General features: G+C 40.3%; 1 protein-coding gene across 1 annotated transcript in view; it reads right to left on the bottom strand.

The window, feature by feature from the left end:
- Brinp1 (bone morphogenetic protein/retinoic acid inducible neural-specific 1) overlaps window positions 1-20,013 on the bottom strand; it is a 174,901-nt gene that overhangs the window by 144,948 nt on the left and 9,940 nt on the right. The window lies entirely within an intron of this gene.

Below are 20,013 nucleotides of genomic sequence, written 5' to 3'. Positions count from 1 at the left end.
GGACAGGTATATCTGTTTGTGAGTCCAGGCTTATAAGATCATGTCCATATGTCTTAATGGAAAACCCAAGCCTCTCTTTTAGATAGACCTAACCTACTTCCCTAGACCTGCCTATGCTTTCTATCCAAAACTGGTTCCATCACTATGGTCAGTGTAGTTACTACACAGTGGAAGATTTAGTCCTATCTGCACAGATGCAGAGCATGTCCTTCGCTGTTTCCCCATTTTGAATTCATTGGAGAAATCCCTCCTAAGCCCTGCCACTTCCAGTAACATTTCTCTAATTGGATCAGATTTTTGCTCAAACTCTAGGGCTTGGAGGGAGTACAAGTAACTGTTCTTTGCCCTTTAGAACATATGTTGTCATTTCTTGGTTGCTTAGCAGCAACCTACCATGGAATGAATATTTGACTGAGAACCTTGGATACTTGGACCCTAATCCTAGCTCTCCACTCATCTTACTGTGTAGCCTTGGGCAACTGGCCTGCTGGTTCTAACACTTGATTTTCAATACTTTTGAAATAGAGACATTGGTTTAGGTCAGCAGTTTTTAATATAGGCTCAGAGGTGCCTACAGTGCAGGACAGGCTGTTGGCATGCAGAAGAGTCTTCTGTGACAGCTCCCTTGCTGTCTAAAAAATATCAACCTCTAAGAATCTGATTAGTCTCTGGCATTCAAACAGTCAGTACTTAGATTTTGACTCTGCAAGTCAGCTAAGCCTATCTAAACTGAGCCAAGCTCCACTGACCCTTTATGATGTGCCAGCCACTGAACTAAGTCCGTCTCCTGTGCCTTTAGGTCTTTTCTCCTCATATGCTCTACCATAATGGAAGACATAGGAGAAAACTAGCAATGAAGGAGTGACTGTCCCTTCATAGCCACCATCTGTCACTTTGTCTTAGGTGTCACTTGCCTTTTCTGGGCCACTGAAGTATTCTGCTCATAAATTAAGAAAATTGGACTAGAGGGAAGGAAGATTTCAACACCAAAACATGGAGAGGAGAAAGAAGGAAATTCCCTTCCTCGCTCCCTTCCTTCCTTCCCTTCCTCTCCCTCTCTTCGTCTTTGTCTCCCTCCTTTCTTCTTCCTACCTTGGAAAGGAAAGGGAAGGAAGAAAAAAAGAGGAACAGAATTTTAACTTGCACAACAGCCCCTATAAGTGATTTCCTCTTTTCCAAGAATAGAGATCTTTTCTGTAAAGGTACATGTAGTAAATATTTTAGGCTATATGGGTCACATTGTCTTGACTTCTCAGCTCTATCACTGTAGCAAGGAAGTCATCCAGGATAAAGTACATGAGGATGGCTTTACCCAAATAAAACTTATTTGCAACAACAAGGAGTGGACCATATTTGACCCACACACCATAGCTTGCTGACTGCTGACCTAGACGTTAATTTTACTTTTTCCCACACAGAACTTGCAATTATCCCATGCCAGGTAACATTTGATTACTTATTGGACTTCTCTAATAGAATTTTCACTACAACCATAGAATTTCTATTAGAATAATTACCAAAAAGGCAGAGAGGTTATCTCTTTGGGTAACTCCTGTATCCTCAGTACCTGGAACAGCACTTAGCATATGGAATGACCTCTGTCCATATCCTTGGGATGAATGAATGAATGTCATTAAATATCACCTAGTAAATGCCAGGCACTGGATCTTGTTGTCTTTCTACATTATAGACAGGATATTACTTCTCCCTTTTTACAGAAAAGGAAACAAACTCAAAGAAGTTTTCCATACCCAACTCATTCAGTACAGAGAAATTTTCAAATCTAAGTATGTCTCACTACATCTTAGCAAAAGAAATTGTTCTATACCATCCTTTTTTGGGACTACATCCTACACGGCCCCAGTACAATGGTTGAGCTCTGGTCCCCTGTGAGTATTACGAACAACTATCCTCTCTAACCAAAATGGACTTATTATCTCTACCCTGCCCCTACTCAAGTGCCCTTGTGCTCCAAGAAGAATTCACCTCCCCAAGCCATTGATTCCTAAGCATCCCCAGCTTCCATCCAGATGACTCACGAGCTAGTCTTCCTCTCCAGAGATGACACCTAGATATTCTGCCCATTTACTTAGAATTCATACCCCATCTACCCCCAAGACACATTTAATGTGGCATTACAAATTTAAATAAGATATAAATCAGGACAATTAAAAATAAAAATGGAACAAAGAATAGTTAAAATGAGTGAAGGAATAGATGTTACCAGGCACCTGGGATGAACTAATTGATCTGGATTTAGTTCTGACGTTCCTGGCAGCTGAAGTAAAGTAAAGTTAATTGGCCCCCAAGGGGCTAAAATCCATGGGTAGGGTCTCATTAGCATCATACTCCAAGAACTGAACAAAGACAGTCTGAGCTGAGACATGGAACAGTGCTCCCCAGCCCTGGGGTACAGGGAAAGATCTAGAAACTGCCCCCAACCCAGATTCTCCTTTTTCTGAACCAGGCCATTCTGCAGCACATCACAAGAAAAATAAAGCACAGGTATGGAGATGGTCACTCTCTGCAGGCCTCACAGCCGTGGGACTTCACTGAGCTACTGTATTCTCCTCACCTCATTTTCTGAAGTGTAAAATGAGACACTAACAGTTACTTATTCCATTGATTGGCTGAAAGAAGGAAGAAAATACACCAAATGTCCAAACAACGGCAGGGAGACAGAAAACTCAGTATTCATGTTCACTCCTCCCATGCAATTGCTGCAAGGCAAATCTCAGTGGACATAGATATTGAAATTGAAAACCGCCCTTGGTGAACATGAGAGGGACACACAGGTGTTTACCAGATAAAGTTCTAGAGTATAAGGAGCTAACGGGTATCAAAGGGAGAATGGTAAGAAGAAACAAGCTACGCTAGGAGTATGTGTCTGGAAACAAACAAACAACTCTTAGCACTACATAGGCTGCCCCTAGTCTAGAAATACCAAGCTAGCTAGAGCAAATCAGCAGCTTTCCTTTTATATCTTCCACATCTTCATTACACCTGTAAATGACACTGCACCATCCAAGCAAGTCTACTTCTCCCAAACTGGATCCTTAAGTATGGCGAAACCCTTAAAATGGTGCTACAAAGTATGAAAGCCGAGAAGATGCAACAGATACCCACATCTACCATTTCACAAAATGAGAGCTACCCAAGCTAGCTAGAGGAGACAGGGTTCTTAAATGGAGACCTACTTTTTTATATATAAAGTAACTTTAATTTGCATATTTAAAAAAATACTTTCCAATTCTCTTCCAATCCTGATTATACCAAGGAAGAAGACCAACTTCAGAGCTATTATGTCTTTAGCATCCCTCTAACTTTTGTAGGTATTACTTTTAACACGAAGATGGCAAGTCTAACGATCAGTGCATCAAGCATATCCCTGCATACGTAAGCTAGAATATGAATATGAACAGCATTGTACAGTTTTTGTTTTTACTGAATTCATTTGTAGAGTTATCATCTATTTTTAATTTGTTGTAATGATAGGAAGTTTCCTATGGAAATTTTAGTAAGTGGTGGATTCCAAGAAAAATTTTAAGCATTAATGATGGAATTAAAAAATAGCAGACATTGTTAAAATGTTAAAAAGTGACATTTTAGAAGCAGTAATCTAATCCAATGATTTCGTTTAATGGACAGAGAAACAGAGGCCTGCCCAATGTCTTACAGAAGAACAAGTACTCTAAAGCCAGGTCAAGTCTGCCAACTACCACAGTTACCGTGGGATTATCACATCACATGTCTAAAGCTCCATGTCAGTCTCCACAAAATGGAAAACCTTCTTGTGTTTGTTTCATTGCCTGGAGTTGCACCCAAAGTTAGTATATCCAGAGCCTAGGAAACCTCTAAACAAGAGACCAGTAAGGTTCCTCTTATGAACATCTGGAGGTCTGTGAACAAAGTTAACTCAATGGTCTTTGTTATGGTCAGATATTACTTTCATTCCTGTTCTTAAGATAGAATTACTATTAAAACACTGCTCCACTCCTTCCTTACTTATACTTGGGCTGGAAAATCCACATGCAGCATCAAGTAAGCAATATGCCAAAGAGCTTCAGCACAAGGCTCTAGAACTAAAACATCCCCCAGTTTAAATCCTAACTTTGGGAGCCAAGAATGTAACTCAGTGACAGTTTGCCCAGCACATGCGAGGCCTTGATTTGGTCCCTGGAAACAATCCTAAATTTTTCACTAATTCACTGCTTGACTTTGCTTTATTCCTCTCTGCCTCAGTTTACATATCTACACAAGAGAGATCACTAGCTTATGTTGTGCTGTTGCCTGGATCAAACTAGTTAATACTCGTGAAACAGTTAGCAAAGTCCCCAAAACATAGAAGAACGCATCAAATGCTTCCATTATTAAGACACAGCGTGAAGTAAGCTTTCTGCAGGTCATTCAGCACACTGGTACTTTGGCTGCTATGCTGCGTCCAAGATGTGACCCACCAGGTGTGACGGGAGAAGGACCCACAGCTGTATAAAGTGCAGATGCAAACAGATTGCTCTGCACTGCCTCCGGGGAATGAGATATGGAGTCAGCAGAGGGTGAATTTTAGAAGAACATCCTATTAAAAACACATCAGCAAGAGGAAGCTGGCTATATGGGTCACGTTCTTCAAGCCATAAACCCTGAACTTAACAACTGCTCCATTCCCTGACTGGCACTAGACAGCCTTCCTCACCATTACCCACTGCCACTTACCACATTCGCTGCATTTACATTTAACTTTATGGATCTGGCTTCTACTACATATTTGATCCTCCTGCATGGCACCCTGTTTGAAAGCCGCTGCCGTTCCGCGAAGGACTCCTTAGATCTGGAAGCTCCTCTTTCTACACTGAATACTCGCTTCCCCTTTTTTATCTCCATTTCTGTAGGATATTTCCTAATCAGGTCAGCGAATCATCCCTCCCTCGCTTAGTCCCAGAGAAGTGATCCTTCTCAGATACTGAAATCCGAGATGCTGTTATCTGCCCGAGGCTGTGCTATACAGAGGGATTAAGATGCCCCCAATTCCCTGACTGTCCCAACCCACCTACTCAGAGCTAATTATTCTTCCTCAACAGTGTGTGACTGTTCAAACTTCCATGTGTTTGTACATGCTGTCCTCATAGCCTGAAATGCTTTCCCCAGTGGCTCCTCCTAGTGAATTTACTAACCCTACAGTAAGGTACTCAGTTTAAGCACTTTTCCTGCCTCTTTCGGATTCCTAATTGCAAGCACCTGAGTTGTGAGTTGCCCTTTGCCCTAGAGCCTCAGTGGCCTGTAGAGGAGATGGTACAAAAGGGGAGAAGCTAAGAGTAAGGAGGCTGGAGTGAGAGGACCTCAGCTTAGTACTTGCTCTGCAGATATCTTTGTTGTTTCCTTAAATTACACCCATCTTAACATCCCAGAATCTGTCTCCTAACTTTAAAATTTAAATAACGACTGCATTCTTCCTAAAGTGGAATATTTTGGTACAGTGTTTCGCACATAGTAAATGCCGTATAGATAGATAGATAGATACATAGATAGATAGATAGATAGATAGATAGATAGGTTGGGATATATACACACACATATTGTAGCACTCTCAGGCTCTACTTAATTAATCAGAATCTTTCTTCTACACTGGATCTTAGCCAAAAGGCTAAGAAATAATGAATCTTTCTTCTGAATTGTAAGTTCCTTAAATTATTTTTAAGGGACATACTCTGTTGTTCACATTTATATCACCACCTCTTAGTGCACAGTAGATGCACAACTTACACTTATCAACTGATTGACCACCTCTAGAACAGTGATATGGCTACTTAGCCATGTAAATCCCATTGTCTAGCACAAAACAGAACACTTTCCACACTATTCATGAGCACGTCTGGGAAGTCTTCTCTTTTGTGCTCCATGAGCATGTGAATAGATGAACAGATAGATAGATGGGTGGATTTCCAAGATAACATTCTAAAAGAGCTTACCTCATTCCCACTGCTGAGTTTATGATCCTACTTTCAGCTCTTAGCTTCTGAAAACACACAGCCAACTTCATCTGCCACAGCTACCATCATCAAGTTGTGCAAGTATCTTTATTTTGTTAAGAGGAGTACTCAACCAGATTACCCATTCAGCATGCCCAACTCACGCTTGGTGAATTTTTAACTCAGGACCTGCAACGTCCTACCATAATTCTCCAAGCATGGAAAAAACTAGAGCCTAATACTTCCTTTCCCCACATCCCCATGATCAGGCACTTCTTATGACATTAATGTTCCAATGCCTTTTTCTTGTCTAAAGGAATACAAATAAAGGCATTGTTGAAAAACTTCAGAAAATGAGCAAGAATCTATGAAACATCTCGCATGCACGTTGTTTCCAGATGGCAACCTAATCTCTAGCAACAATAAAAAATCTAGAGAGCTGCAAGTAGCCACAACCTCTTTCTCACTGAATATTCACACATACACACCCAGGCCTAATTACATTCACATCATGCAGTAACCCTTTCCAGATTGATCATAGCTTAAGTATACTTGATAACAATCCCAGACTCTGTACAACTTCTTTGCAATGACTTAAATTCCCTTAATCCCCATTTTTAAGTTTAGTTTCATCTTTCCCTTAACTTCTTTGTGATAAGAACATAGTCATAATAGCAATAAGTTCATGGGGAGAATGAAAATTCTATTTCTGGGTGTCTTTATTTAAGAGGATGCCCCATCAGCTATCATACTTTCACTGCCTGTCAACCCAAAAGGAAAGAATGATCTTACTAATTCCTCAGAAAACCTTCCAGAAAGGAGAATGTAGGTGGCTCCAAACCTTTCCCAGAGGTGATGTCACCTTTTCTTGTTGCCGCCTTACTTCCTTTGTTATAGGAAAATCTTACTCATCCTATAAGATCCCTTTTCATGCAGGCTTTCCCAACATCTCCACCCTATGCACATTGGCTTTCTTTAAAGTCTGAACTTGGTTTTGTTTGGGGAAGTTAACTGATTCTTCTATGTCAACTCAATTAGTAAGTGACAGAGTAGAAAGGTGCACTCACAATTTATGATCCAAGTCAGCCAGTGCTCCTTATTCATCCATTTCTGATGTTTAAGCCTGAATAACAAGGGTTAGCATCCAGTAACTACTGACTATGTGTCAGCCACTGCTCCAAGATGTCATCCCAGACAAGACTTCCACATCAATCAACTCTATGAAGTTTCTGTTACACTCACACTACACGCAGGGTGAGACACACTATTAAGTAACCAGCCAAAGCACACACAGCCGTTCAGAAGAGAAGCCAAACACACTTCTGGATAAGTTGGATCCAGAACCTCAGCTTTTAATTACTTTATGCTCAAATCTGAAAACTTAAGTACTGTATTAGCATCATAGCAGACTGAAATTTAGATGCATGCTTTACCACATCAAACCGACTTGAACATAGAAAATATACTCAGTATAATTTTGAATAAGCAATTCACTTACTTATCCCATATTTAGTAAAGACCTGCTATGGTCAAAATATCACCACAATATTAAATGAGATAATGAAACACACAAAAATATGATGTTATTCCCTAGACAAATTTGGAATGACAGACTTACTCCATGTGACTTAGAATATCAGCATTAGCCTTCTAGACTCCATGATCAAGTCTAATTTGTAAACTCAGTATTTTGAACCAAAATGAAATTGTAAAGATTTTCCTGTATTGAACTAAACAAAGTCACAATTACCATTACCAACACTTTGTAAAAGGGAGTGCATGTGAAACACACACACATAATAGAGTGGGCAAAATTTCAAAATGAAAGCTTGCACTCCAAATTTTGGCAACAAATTTTAGACCAACATTTGAGAGCCATTATCCTAGCGGCATTGGGCATAGAAAGATAGCACAGAAATGCATATACATGAAAGAAAAGCCTAACAGGCAGAGATTCCAGCAACAGGAAGAGGAGGGTTCAGTGGAGAGGTGGTTGGGCTGATATTCATAGACTGAAAAACAGACTAAAAAGCTTGACATTTTAGACCTCCAAGTTTGTGATTCTATAACTTTTCCTTCAAGGAACTTAAAATGTTATAAAACCTAATTATAGTGGGAAAAAAATAAAGGTTATGAATTGTTTTATGGCCTTTTCACTTTGGGGTCCCATCTCTGGTGAAGTGCCAAGGAAGGCATCTTTCATGACATTCTCCAAAAATGTTAGGTATCTCACAGAACCCACTAGACTCAACAGGAATGATGTTAATTAGCAGAGCTCCAGGGCCCCACTCCCCGTAAGTCCCTACCTCCCCCCCCAGGTGTAGCAGGAACTTTCCTACTTCTTGGAAGTTCTCCCTCTCGCCCGAAAATACCTCTCTGAAAAGGCTCAGTTATGCTTGGGATTTGTTATGGTTTAAATCTAGAATGTCTCCTCAAAAGGTTTAAGTTTTCAGGGCTTTTGGAAAGTGATTGCCTCATGGGTCTCTCCACACCTAACTGATGACCATGTTACCTCTGGATTCTGGAACTCTTATTTTTTAATGTTCTGTTCAAGATCGTCCCCTTTTTCATGAATCCCAATCCCACAGGAAGAGGAAGCAATGGGCTGCTCATGGTTATGAATCAACACATTATGCTGTCATATGCTGGGGGTTTTAAAGGATATGGACTTCTGCGTTACTTATCTTGGTATCACATAGTGAAAATGGGGCCTGGTATATAGTATTCATCCAGCAAATGATCCACTAATAAATAAGTACACAAGCAAACAAGCCGGCAAATGAATGGCTTAGCTGGGTGGATACAGTGCGAGTATAACGTCTCAGAATTTGCAGAGCATTTGTGGTTCTTCGATTAATCCATCTGATTTGCACAACCTCCTGGGGCTTTTATAGAAAATTTAGGAACAGTTTCAGCAATTTGCCAAGTTAAAATCATAGCAAAGCAGGAATTTTAACACAAGTCTTTCAGCATCTCTCGCATACATCAATAAATAGTCCTTGATGTTAAGAATGAATGACAGTTTATTAGAAAACCCCAATATAAAAATAGAGGACAGAAATAATTAAGAACAGAACTGGTGGTTCCAGAGTAAAGAAAAATACCCTGGGTTGCTCAGTATCCTTCATCATACACACTCGAGAACATGATGGCACCTGCCGGATACATGGGATACTGTTAATTTGAAGAAATACTAATCAGAAAGATACTGGAAGCAGCGTTTAGCAATTTCCCGACTTCGCCACCGTCCAGCCCCACTTCTTGCACTGCATATCTTGCTAGAAGTGAGGTTTCAGCCCTTGGAGAGAAGCCGAGAGATTTCTGCAAATGTTTTCTCTTCAACAGATGGAGCAGAAGCGGAGAAGTGTTACAAGGAAGATGGATCGGGGCTTCACATTTGCAACAATAAAAATACAGCAACGGTTAAAAGCAGTCTCAGTTAAATAGAACTGGAAACCCAGGGTTGGCCTAAATCTTTTTTTAATTAAAAGTGAAGGAGAATTTGAAAGTTCTATTTCAGCCCCTCTGAGTGTCAGCGCAGTGAATGCAGAATGTTTATGGGGCTTGACTGGGTGTGAGACTTGCTAAGATTTATGTGGGTTTAGGTCTTAGGCAGACAAACCCTCTGCATAGAAAACTGTGAAGAGAACAGAAGCCCAGATGCAGGAAAACCTGGATTCCAACTGCTGTCTTGAACCTATAGGACTTCAAGAAAATCACTCCATCCTGTTCCTCAGTGCTATCACTTATAAAATAGAAAAATGGCGCCTGTCTCAGATACTTGCAAGTCCCTGGCGAGAAAGTCAGCCGAGGACTGATGAAATAATTCCTGAAGGGTTTTGTTCCTGCTCTACCATGCAAAATTACTTCTCCAGAGTCCCTAGTGACCTTCTTCTTCCTCCACATTCTTTCAACTCTTTATCTCTTTCTCCTTACAGCTTCTGTGTCATGGACAACCTCTGCTTTCTGCTGCCTCTTCTAACATCCTTACAGTCTGTTTGAATGTCTCCAAGAGTAATGTGCAAGCTGCAGTCTCAGGAACACCTGAAATGGGGACACCTGGGTGCTATTCAAATAATTTGAGGACACTGACCGTGGACTGAGTGAGGCTCTGAGCACTTTGGAGGCTGGAATCCTTCCTGTCAATCAGTGTGCCCATATCTGGGGACATAAATCAGCATTTGAGAACTGCTGCTTTGGATGGAAGCTGCCAGAGCAGAGGCTCTCAGTCAGAAATGATCTTCAAGGGGCTGGGGATTTAGCTCAGTGGCAAAGCGCCTGCCTGGCAAGTGCAAGGTCGTGAGTTCGGTTCCCGGTACCGGAGAAAAACCAAAAAAAAAAAAAAAAAGAAATGATCTTCAGAGCTGCTGAGGTAACATGGGAGGAATACGGAATCCAAGCCCTACCGTGGAACATCTGATCCTAGGGTTCTGGCTGGACCTGGATATGTTTAATTTTAAAAAAATTTAAGCATGAATAACTTACAGTATAGGATAGCTGAAAAGCACATAGTCTTGTCAGTAATGTTGTCAGATTTATACTAAACTGCTATCCACTATCTCTTGGATGCTTTCCCAGTACAGTTCACACAGTCCATCCTCCACTGGTCCTTAACACCAGCCACACATGTTTACTTTGCTGGATGATTAATGTTTTAGCTGGCATATATAATTAAGAAGTGCATATAAAAAGGACTGTATGTCTTGCATGTACACGAACAGACACACACACACACACACACAGTCCTTGAACACTCAAGTATATATTTTAAATAATAGACTTAGTCTCTTCAATTCTAAAAGCCTGAATTGACACATCCTCAAAATAAAAACTACAGTACTTACTTCATATTTGTAAGAACAAATATGTTAATACTCATGGAAGCAAGCACTCATATTATTGTCAGAAATACAGCACATGTTCAACCAATGTGTATCAACCAAGAGCCACACATGTATTTACTTATTGATAAGCATTCATTTTTACATCAACTTATCCACATATAAATGCACTTCAGAATTCATAAATACACTCAACCATAAAGTACATAATCACATACACTCAAAAATGCACAATTTATGTGAGCAGTATATGCACGTGCAACACACACACACACACACACACACATACACACACGTCCACAGTTTGCATGGTATAAAACAAACAGCTTTCCTTACTTACTCTACCCACTTCTCCAAGCCAGATTCTTCCTGTACAAGTCAAAATATACCCTTGGATCTGAGGTTTTGTGAGAGAATGTCAAATGTGGAAGAAACAAGTACCTCATACAAAATGGATGCCAGCTTCTTTTTTTTTTTTAAAGAGAATTTTAAAGAATAACAAAATAACAACTTAAAAAGAAGTCTTGGAAATCCAAACCAATGCTTTAGAGGAAATGTAAGCAGCGACACAGGGACAGAGATAAGACTAGGTTACCATGTGCATTCGAGTTCTGAAATCCCATAGACCCTCATGTGGTTCCCACCTTCCTGGAGTTTACAGAAAGAAGACTGATGTTCAATGAAATACTTTCTACAGTGGCAGCAAGGATAGATTTAGCCAACATGAAATATACAGCAAGGATAGTCAGTGAGCAAAGCCATTAATCCTATTTTACTTCAAGATTTCTATTATTCAAGATAAGTGTTAGTCTTAGGTGTCAATAAAGTCAGCAATCACGCTGTCGAGAAATTTTGTCATATCCAGAAGCTCTATCTGTCTCCTCCATTGGTGCCAACGTGCTTACTGTTAGTTACTAAGCACTACATTCCCCCCATAAATCTTTTGTGTATGTATACTCATTTTCAAGAATATTTCACTTTAAAACTATATTCGTATTTCCCCGGATTACAAAGAAGGTGGCCCAGATGACCACAAGGTGCCACTCTCCTTTACGAAACTTAACTTTTGTGACTTTATGATTTTTAAGATTTGATGGTACTAAAATTGGGCGGAACACATAAAAATTCCATGAATATGACATTTAATGAGTTTATGAGATTCCGATTCTGAATTTTCATTATTCTAACTGCAAGGTTTGACAGATTCTGAAGTTCTTCAACTGTGTTTCTAAAATGCTAATATTGTAAGACTCTGACACTTAAAGCGTACCATTCCGAGTGGTCGGCACCTCGGAGGTAGTGACCGGGCTGTGCTATCCTCTCTGAAACAGGAGAAGCCTAAACCATGGTCAGAGTAGCTGTATTGGAACGGGGAGCACAGGACAGCACGCAAAGGAGGAATGTCCCATAGAGAGGAGAGTGGCTAGGAACGGGCTTTCCAGACACCTCCTCCTCCTCTCCATTCTGTGGCCTACAGATTGAGAATATTCTTTGCAAGAATATAGGTGTTCTGGCGGCCAATTTCAACTGTTTCTTGCCACTTTATCCCCAGTATTTAGCAAAAACACCAAATATAGAAGGCTCTCAATAAATATTGTACAACTGAATGAACAGCAGGATCCACTGTAGCACTGTTCCCCTCTCCTCTTCAAATCACCTCGTCACCTTTCTCTGCCTTTTCCTTCTCCTTACCCTTTTGCATCATCTCTTAACAGTTTACAATGTTTCTGTATATTAACTATTCAGTCCTCTCAGAAATCCAGTGATATAAGGATTATTACTCCCATTTTACAGATGATGAGCCTGAGGCTAAGAAATGTAACAATTTACCACAGGTCACGTAATTAAAGTGAGAGAGAAAAGACCAAGCACAAATTGTCTGATGCCCAGTGCAGAGCTGTGGAGGACCACTTGGGCCACTCTCCTTAAAGGAAGAGCACATATAGCGCTCTTCCCAGAAGTTTATGCTTATTTTTTTGTTTTTGTTTTTGTTTTTTCTTTGAATTTTTACTTCTTAAAATTTTTTTATTTTAAAAATAAAAGGATGAAAGCATTAACAAACAGACGACCATTTACAAAATAGCAAAAGAACAATATAAACAATACAGAGTTACAAACAAAATGGTAGGAAATTAACAATGCTTGTTGTATTACATATTGATATCTTCAAAGTGGTTTCTCATGAAAACAAATAGATGTGCATGGAAAAGTTATTAAAACCCTAGGGAGGTGATTCCAATCTACCACTTCCAGTGCAACCCATGGTGAGAATAAAGGCACTGAGGCATATTTGTAGTTATGGGGAGCCAAGGGGTGCTAAGTCCAGCCATGATGATGGCCCTTGGGAACAAAGGCCTTGATCCAAGGCCTAACCTGGGCTTTATTCATTCATGAAGACGGAAATGGCTGGAGGATGAGTGACTGTAAAAATGGTGGGAAGTATGTGAGTGCTGTGGGCTGGGGGCTAGGGAGGATGCTCCAAATTACCTCTGCAATATGCAGAAGGATACACAAGAAGAGTAATCTACATAACACAATTGAGATAGTATCTGTTTTAGGGTGGGTGCCTCAGCTCTGATGTGTAACCTTTCAAGCCCCAGAAAGTCACAGCCTCTATCTCAAGGCTCGATCCCAGCCAACAGCAAGGAGCACTGGCTCTTCATTGTGTGTCATCATGGCTCACACAAGGAAACAACAGAGGGTCCCGGAAAACACTGCCTGCCATCTTCAAAGACTACCATCGGCACCTCTGCTGGACCAGACCAATGCACGTTGCTTAAAACCAATTTAAGAGATAAAGAAAGTCCTGGCCAGCTCTGTACACATCAGTACATGGAAATAGGGCCAGGTTCAGCCAAAATGGGGACAACTGCTCCTCCTCCAAGGAGAGTCACCCACGTGGTCCACCACACAGAGCGTCCCTTAATTCTTCCACTGCCTTATAATGTCCTTAATAACAGTAAAAATCATCATATCACAAAAAAAATTAGCTTAAAGAGGGGGCCTGTGTTTTCTGTTCCTGAATTTAATTCTAAATTCATCTTCTCAATCAATACCAATTCTCATTTCAGGAAATCCAATTATTGGGCCTTCCACACCCAACTGTTCATTTCATTTTCTAGCCCTTTTTTCTCCTCTTGAGAGTGCTGTACATGGCATGTGTTTATTTTTCAATTAAAGCAAATTAAACTTAATTTTGTTTTGAGAACTTTTTTTTTAGAATTTCACAGCCCACGGTGAGATAATTGAGACCCTGCTGTTTCTGGAAGCACTATTTAGAGTGAGTGGGCCTAGATCTGGCAGGACCTCAGAGGAAGCCAAGCGTAACCTCCTTCCCCTTTTCCTACCTCCAGAATTTCTGGATTCCATCCACTTCCCTGACATTGCCTTAGTCAAGAAAGACATCTTCTATCTGTCATCAAAACCATTACCATAACCTACCAAAGGACTGCAGAGCTTCTGCTCTTCCTCTCCCACTCACCTTGCTTTTCTCAATCCCAGATCTAATCAGACCAAGGCTTATCTCAAAACTTATCAGCAATTTTCAAAACAGAGATAACCTCATATGACTTCTGAGACTTTATGTTGCTACCTTTACACTGCTTCAATAGCCTTACCCACAAGCTTGATCTGAAGACCCAATAAATGGCTTCATCTCCCACTGTCCTCTGAAATGCACACCCCCCCCCCACCTATCCACTGGCCTGTTCAACCTTCAGGAATTCTCAGACAAGACTTCTCTGCTCCATCCTATGCTGCACATGCTCCAACGTCTGCACAAGCCACTCCTTGTTATCTCCATTTGCACATCTATCTTTTCCTATCAGACTGACCATAGCTTCAAATCAGGAAAATCTCCTACTCAGGGAAGAATTTCCAAAATTATCTGGAATACAGTAATGCCTTAAATATAGTTTGTTATTTAATTTTATTTTTTATTTGTATTTTTATTAGTACAAGTTTCTAATACATAATGATTACATGGGGAATGGGTACATTTACATAATACATCTTAATTCTTTTTATGCCCCCATAAGAAGGAAAAGAGAATGGAAATAAATTTTTAAATGATAGAAGCAAAGAAAAGGCAGGAAAGCAGGTTAATAAATGAGGAAGGAAGGATGGAAGGAAGGAAGGATAAAAAGAAGGGAGAAGAAAAGGGAAGGAAGGAGACAAGGGAGGAAGGAAGGAAAGGAAGAAGAGAGGGAGGGAGGGGAAGGAAGGAAAGAAGAGAAAGTGAGGGAGGGAGGAAGGGAGAAAAAAAGGTGAAATTTATATTACATCTGGAAAACTATCCTTATTATTCTTTGATAAATTTCTTAATATAACTACCACTTATGAAATAATACAGATCATCAGAATTGCTTATATAAAAAATCACACACAGGGGCTGGGAATTTAGCTCAGTGGCAAAGCGCCTGTCTGGAAGGCACAAGGTCGTGAGTTCAATTCCTGATACCAGATGAAAAACAAAAAGACAAACAACCAAAATCACATATACACAATATTCTGATTTCTCCAGAAAAGACAAATCTGTCTAGTTTAGAGCATCCTACCAACAAGAATTAAACAAAAAGTATGTAGAAAGTTGAGATCAAATAATTTTGAGAAAGCTTGATTTAATGACGACAAAATTTCCCTCCATTACAGGATCTGTTAGAGCCTTGAATGTGCCTACATACATCAAACTTTGAAAGAAGCAGTTAAAGCATGAAGCTTCTCTTGAATTTATTTGACCATATATCACATTTCTCTCAGTTTTCCAAACACTAGTGTACCATGGAATATAGTACAAAAATGTTCTCCTAGAAAAATGATTTCTTAGCATAGTCAAATCCAGATTTTTGTCTAGGAGTCAAAAGGATGTGGTTCTAAGTTTAGTATCCCTATTAAGGAAGAATGTGACCTTTGTCAAGATAGTCATCCTTGTCAGTCTTAATTTCTTTAGCCATCAAAGCAGGGAGTTTGATATGAGATATCAGACTTTCTAGCTCAACCCTAACTTCCTATGGTTCTATGAGGTTGCATCCTTGAATCTATCACTTCATCTACCTTAAATGCTCTCTTCTTCTCCTATCAGGGGTGTAAATCCTTCTACTCCTCTCTGACACCTGCCTGAAGCCTTTCTGGGACAGCTTGAACTAGCAAGCTTTCACTCCTGAGGTTTCCTGAGCAAACATCTCATTTCTATAAGAGGCTGTCTTAAATATAGCACACACTTTCTTGAATCCATTTCATCTGTTCATAGCAATTATATGCCATGCATTGTGATGACAGAGGTGACAAAGGCACAGTCTTACATCTGCCTTCTCTTCCCACGTAGCCCTTGAGAATGCACCTAGTCATATTTGGTCTGCGAAGAGTTCAGCACAATGACTTAATCTAGGACAGAATCTGCCACTCAGAAGTCCACTTTAAAGACCAAATGAGTTACGTCTTTTTTTTAAACCTTGGAGCCTCTCATTCAAATCAGACAAAAGTGTAATAAAGCAAAGCAGATAAAGCAGAGCTGCTGGCTGCGGATGGTCTCAGGTCCAGCTGCACCTCATCAGCCCCTTGCTGATCGCTTGGTGGGTTCCACAGGCCCCTTAAGAGTTTCTACTAAATCTCAAATCTTCTTTTCTCAGGTGAGGAAACTGAGGTCCAGAGACAGGATATAACTGAACTAGAATACAAAATGCAGAGAGGTGGACAGCAAAAGTCTCCTGGTACTGAGGATAGAAGCCACTACATGCACTTTTCCTAAATCAGGATGCGCAGTTTCACCTAGAGCAGAAACTCTTCCACGTGATACTCTCTCTTTTAAGGGTTTGATAACTATTTCAATACGTATTAAGAAGCAGAAGTTACTTTAAAAATTTTTAGTTTTTCTGAATATTACTGCTCAATTCAAGGTCAAGGAAAAAAGTACAGAATCTATGTAACTTTGACTTAGGATGAGCAACTCAGAAATGTAAAAAATTCTGCATTAAAACATGTTCTTCCATGTAGGTTCTTTTTCCTACCATGAACTACTCACTGATCTCACACATCCTACTAATTAAAATGTTGATTACTCTGTAATGCAAATTCATTACCAAATATTAGGAAATACTGGTAAGCATAACAAAAAAGATGAAAAATTCAGTCATATCTCATTAATAACAGACAGCCACCCTTAAATAGGTGCATCTGAGAAAGCAGTCATGCTGTACATCATATTTTTTCACCATATGCTTCTTTAACTTAGTAGTTTATCAAAAACTAGGTCAATGACAATGAATGTCCTAAGTGACATTTATGGAGCACTAAACATAAGAGGTGGGTCAGAAAGATTTTTGTATATGCAATATTCATTCTTACTGCAAAACTGTAAGAGCAGTGCTGGTGTTAGCTTATTTTAGTGATAACATCCCTATCTTCATCCTACCTTCTAATACATAAATGTGCTCAGTTAATGTCATTCTTAAGGTCTGCTAAGTATTCTACTGCATGCTTTGTTTTGTCCTACTTTGTTTTTCTCCATTCTGATAACATTCCTTCTTCATAAACTTGTATATATGACTTCTTAAAATGGAGAATTTCTTAAAATTGAAGCATTTACACCTTCTTATTAAAAATAGGGATAGAAATTGAGATACCAATAGAGATAGAGACAGAGAGAGAAAAAGAGATAGAGAGAGAAGAGGAGGAGGAGGATGCACAGGGGGAGTGTCTTGGTTTCTTTTCTCTCCTTGCTGAGACAAAATATCTGACACCCAAAATTAAGGAATGAAAGGTTCATTTACCTTACAGTTTGTGGAGGTTTCAGTCCATACTTGGCTGTTTCCAAGGTAGAGTGGCACATGGCAGAGGGCAACAGTTCATGGTGGCAGAACAGCAAAGCAACAAGAGCAAAAGGGAGGAGTGGAGGCAAGCAGCCTCTTCCTCTCCCTTACATATGCAAACTATCCACCCTAGGGCACTCACAACCATTAACTAAAACTCTAAAAGCCCACTCCATGACTGCATGTGGCTTTGGGGGGACACCCAGACACAAACCATAGCAGGGAAACAGAGAGAAAGGGACAGAGATGGAATGGGAGATAGGACCAGAGAGAGCAGATGGAGGTCAAGATCAAGGTCAAATGCCTGCTTTCCTCCTAATGCAGCTCCTCCCTCACTTCTTACTTGCAAATCACAGTGGTCTCCTTATTCCCAGTCCCAGCTCAGCTCTGTCCCTTCCAACCACAAGGCAACCTCAGGAACCTGGTTCTTGCCACCTCTAGTGGGCGTGCTCCTCTCAGGTGTGCACCTTGCTTTCCTCCTGACCTCCCAGGGCTCTCTGCCCAACTGTCAGCATCTCAGGGCGGGCTTCCCCTTCCTTTCCACACAAAACAGCAAGCCCTCTCCCACCACACCATCTGTCCCACAGGCTTTCCTTAGCTGATCATGTTCTATTTTTCTCTATTATGCTTAACACCATCTGACATATAATATTTTTACGTGCTTATTTTTATATTATCTTTTCCCTCAAGTAGAATATTAGCACAAAAATGAGGAAGGGGGTCTTAGTTTTGCTCACTGCTGTATCACAGCTCTTCAAACAGTGTCTGGCAAAGAATAAATGCTCAATAAACATGGTTTGCTTTTGTTCCCTTCTAGTTTTTAAATAAAAAAAAAAAAGAAGAAGAAGAAGAAAACACACACACACACATGTACTGTATTTCCTAAAAGGCTTCAAGCTTAATATGTACTTCTACAAATCCATAAGTGTCTTTCCTCCTACACTGTTGTCCAAACAGGATCTGCCATGATAGAAAAAAATGGATGATGCAATTTGGCATCACACTCCTGTTGATTTTCAGGTGACCAGAACATTTGAGTTTTTATACATTTACCGGTCACACCTGTTCCCCATTTGATCTTCCATGGGAAATTCTACCCATAGTTCATCTTCTGATAGTAAATGTTCTTCAGAGTGTATTTTGGTTCGTGTTCCATTACTAGGGCTGGAGAAACTTGCTGTGGGCATGTGGGCATTTCCCTATATCTACTGTTCTTCTGCTGTATGCAACCATGTTCAATATTGAACAGGAAAGAGAGAAAGAGAGAGAGTCACAGAGACAGAGACAGAGAGAGACAAAAACAGAGACACAAGTAGATATAAATATCCACATTATCTTGTGACACCTGGCTTTCACAAGTCGTGCCCCTCATACCCTGCTATTTCTGAGCTGCTTTTAAAAGCTCTGCTGTTATCAGAATTTGCTTTGGTATTTATATTCTCAAGAAAACTAACATCACAGCACTTGTCTCTGGCTCAGCCTTAGAAAGCAGTTCATTCTATGACCACTGGCCATGGTCTCAGCACCCTTTGAACTTCCACAACTTAAAATTGCAAATAAACAGACTAAGCTAAGGTTTCCTGCTGAGGCGTTATGAAATTAAGCTACTATTTTAAGAGGCTATGAAGTTGGCAGCCAGAAAGCACTGGAAGAGTGGAAGATATTCACTATTCTGACAGTTAAAGGAGAAAAAGTAAAATGTAGATTGTTAAGGAAATTTAAGGAAACTCCCTGCAGTGGTTCCACTTATAACATCTCCTGGCACAGACAAGATGGATGCCTTTCCCATTTAAGGGCGAGCAGGTTCGGAAAGGAGGGCAAAGTCTATGTGGCAGAATGGTTGAGCATTTACAGTGACTGACCTGATCCAAGATACTAGATACCAAGCAGAAAGCAGCCTGGATTTGGGGATGCCACCAAGCTGTTCATGGCGGAACAATGCCTTCAGCTAGCAGAGGACAGGAAGGCAACTCAGTGACAGGACACTAATGTCCCACAACACCCATAATTTTGAGAGCTGATGCTGTCACCTACTAGATATCATAGCACAAGTCCCTTCATCTTTGGGGCACAGTGTCCTCATCAGAAAAGTGGAGAGAATAATTCCGACTTTAGAATATGATTTTAATGAACAAATGAGATAAAGCATGTTAAGACACAGAAGCACGTGATAAAATACACAATAGTTATAATGCAGAATGGAATTATGAAGAGAATAAACAGCACTGACCCAAGAGAATCTAGGAAGTTACCCATTAGTCCCCCATCCACATGCAGCTATTGAACTCACTGGCTGTACAGATTAGGAAAACAATAGGCACAGTGAAGTGGGTCACTCAGAGTTAGGGCTCTCCAACCAACCCATTTACGGGTCCATCTTAAAGAGAACAGAATCTATAC

This window comes from Chinchilla lanigera, unplaced genomic scaffold (genome assembly GCF_000276665.1).
Source record: "Chinchilla lanigera isolate Chin_1 unplaced genomic scaffold, ChiLan1.0 scaffold00018, whole genome shotgun sequence".
Lineage (NCBI taxonomy): Eukaryota > Metazoa > Chordata > Mammalia > Rodentia > Chinchillidae > Chinchilla > Chinchilla lanigera.
This window is presented reverse-complemented; position numbering and strand designations above follow the sequence as displayed.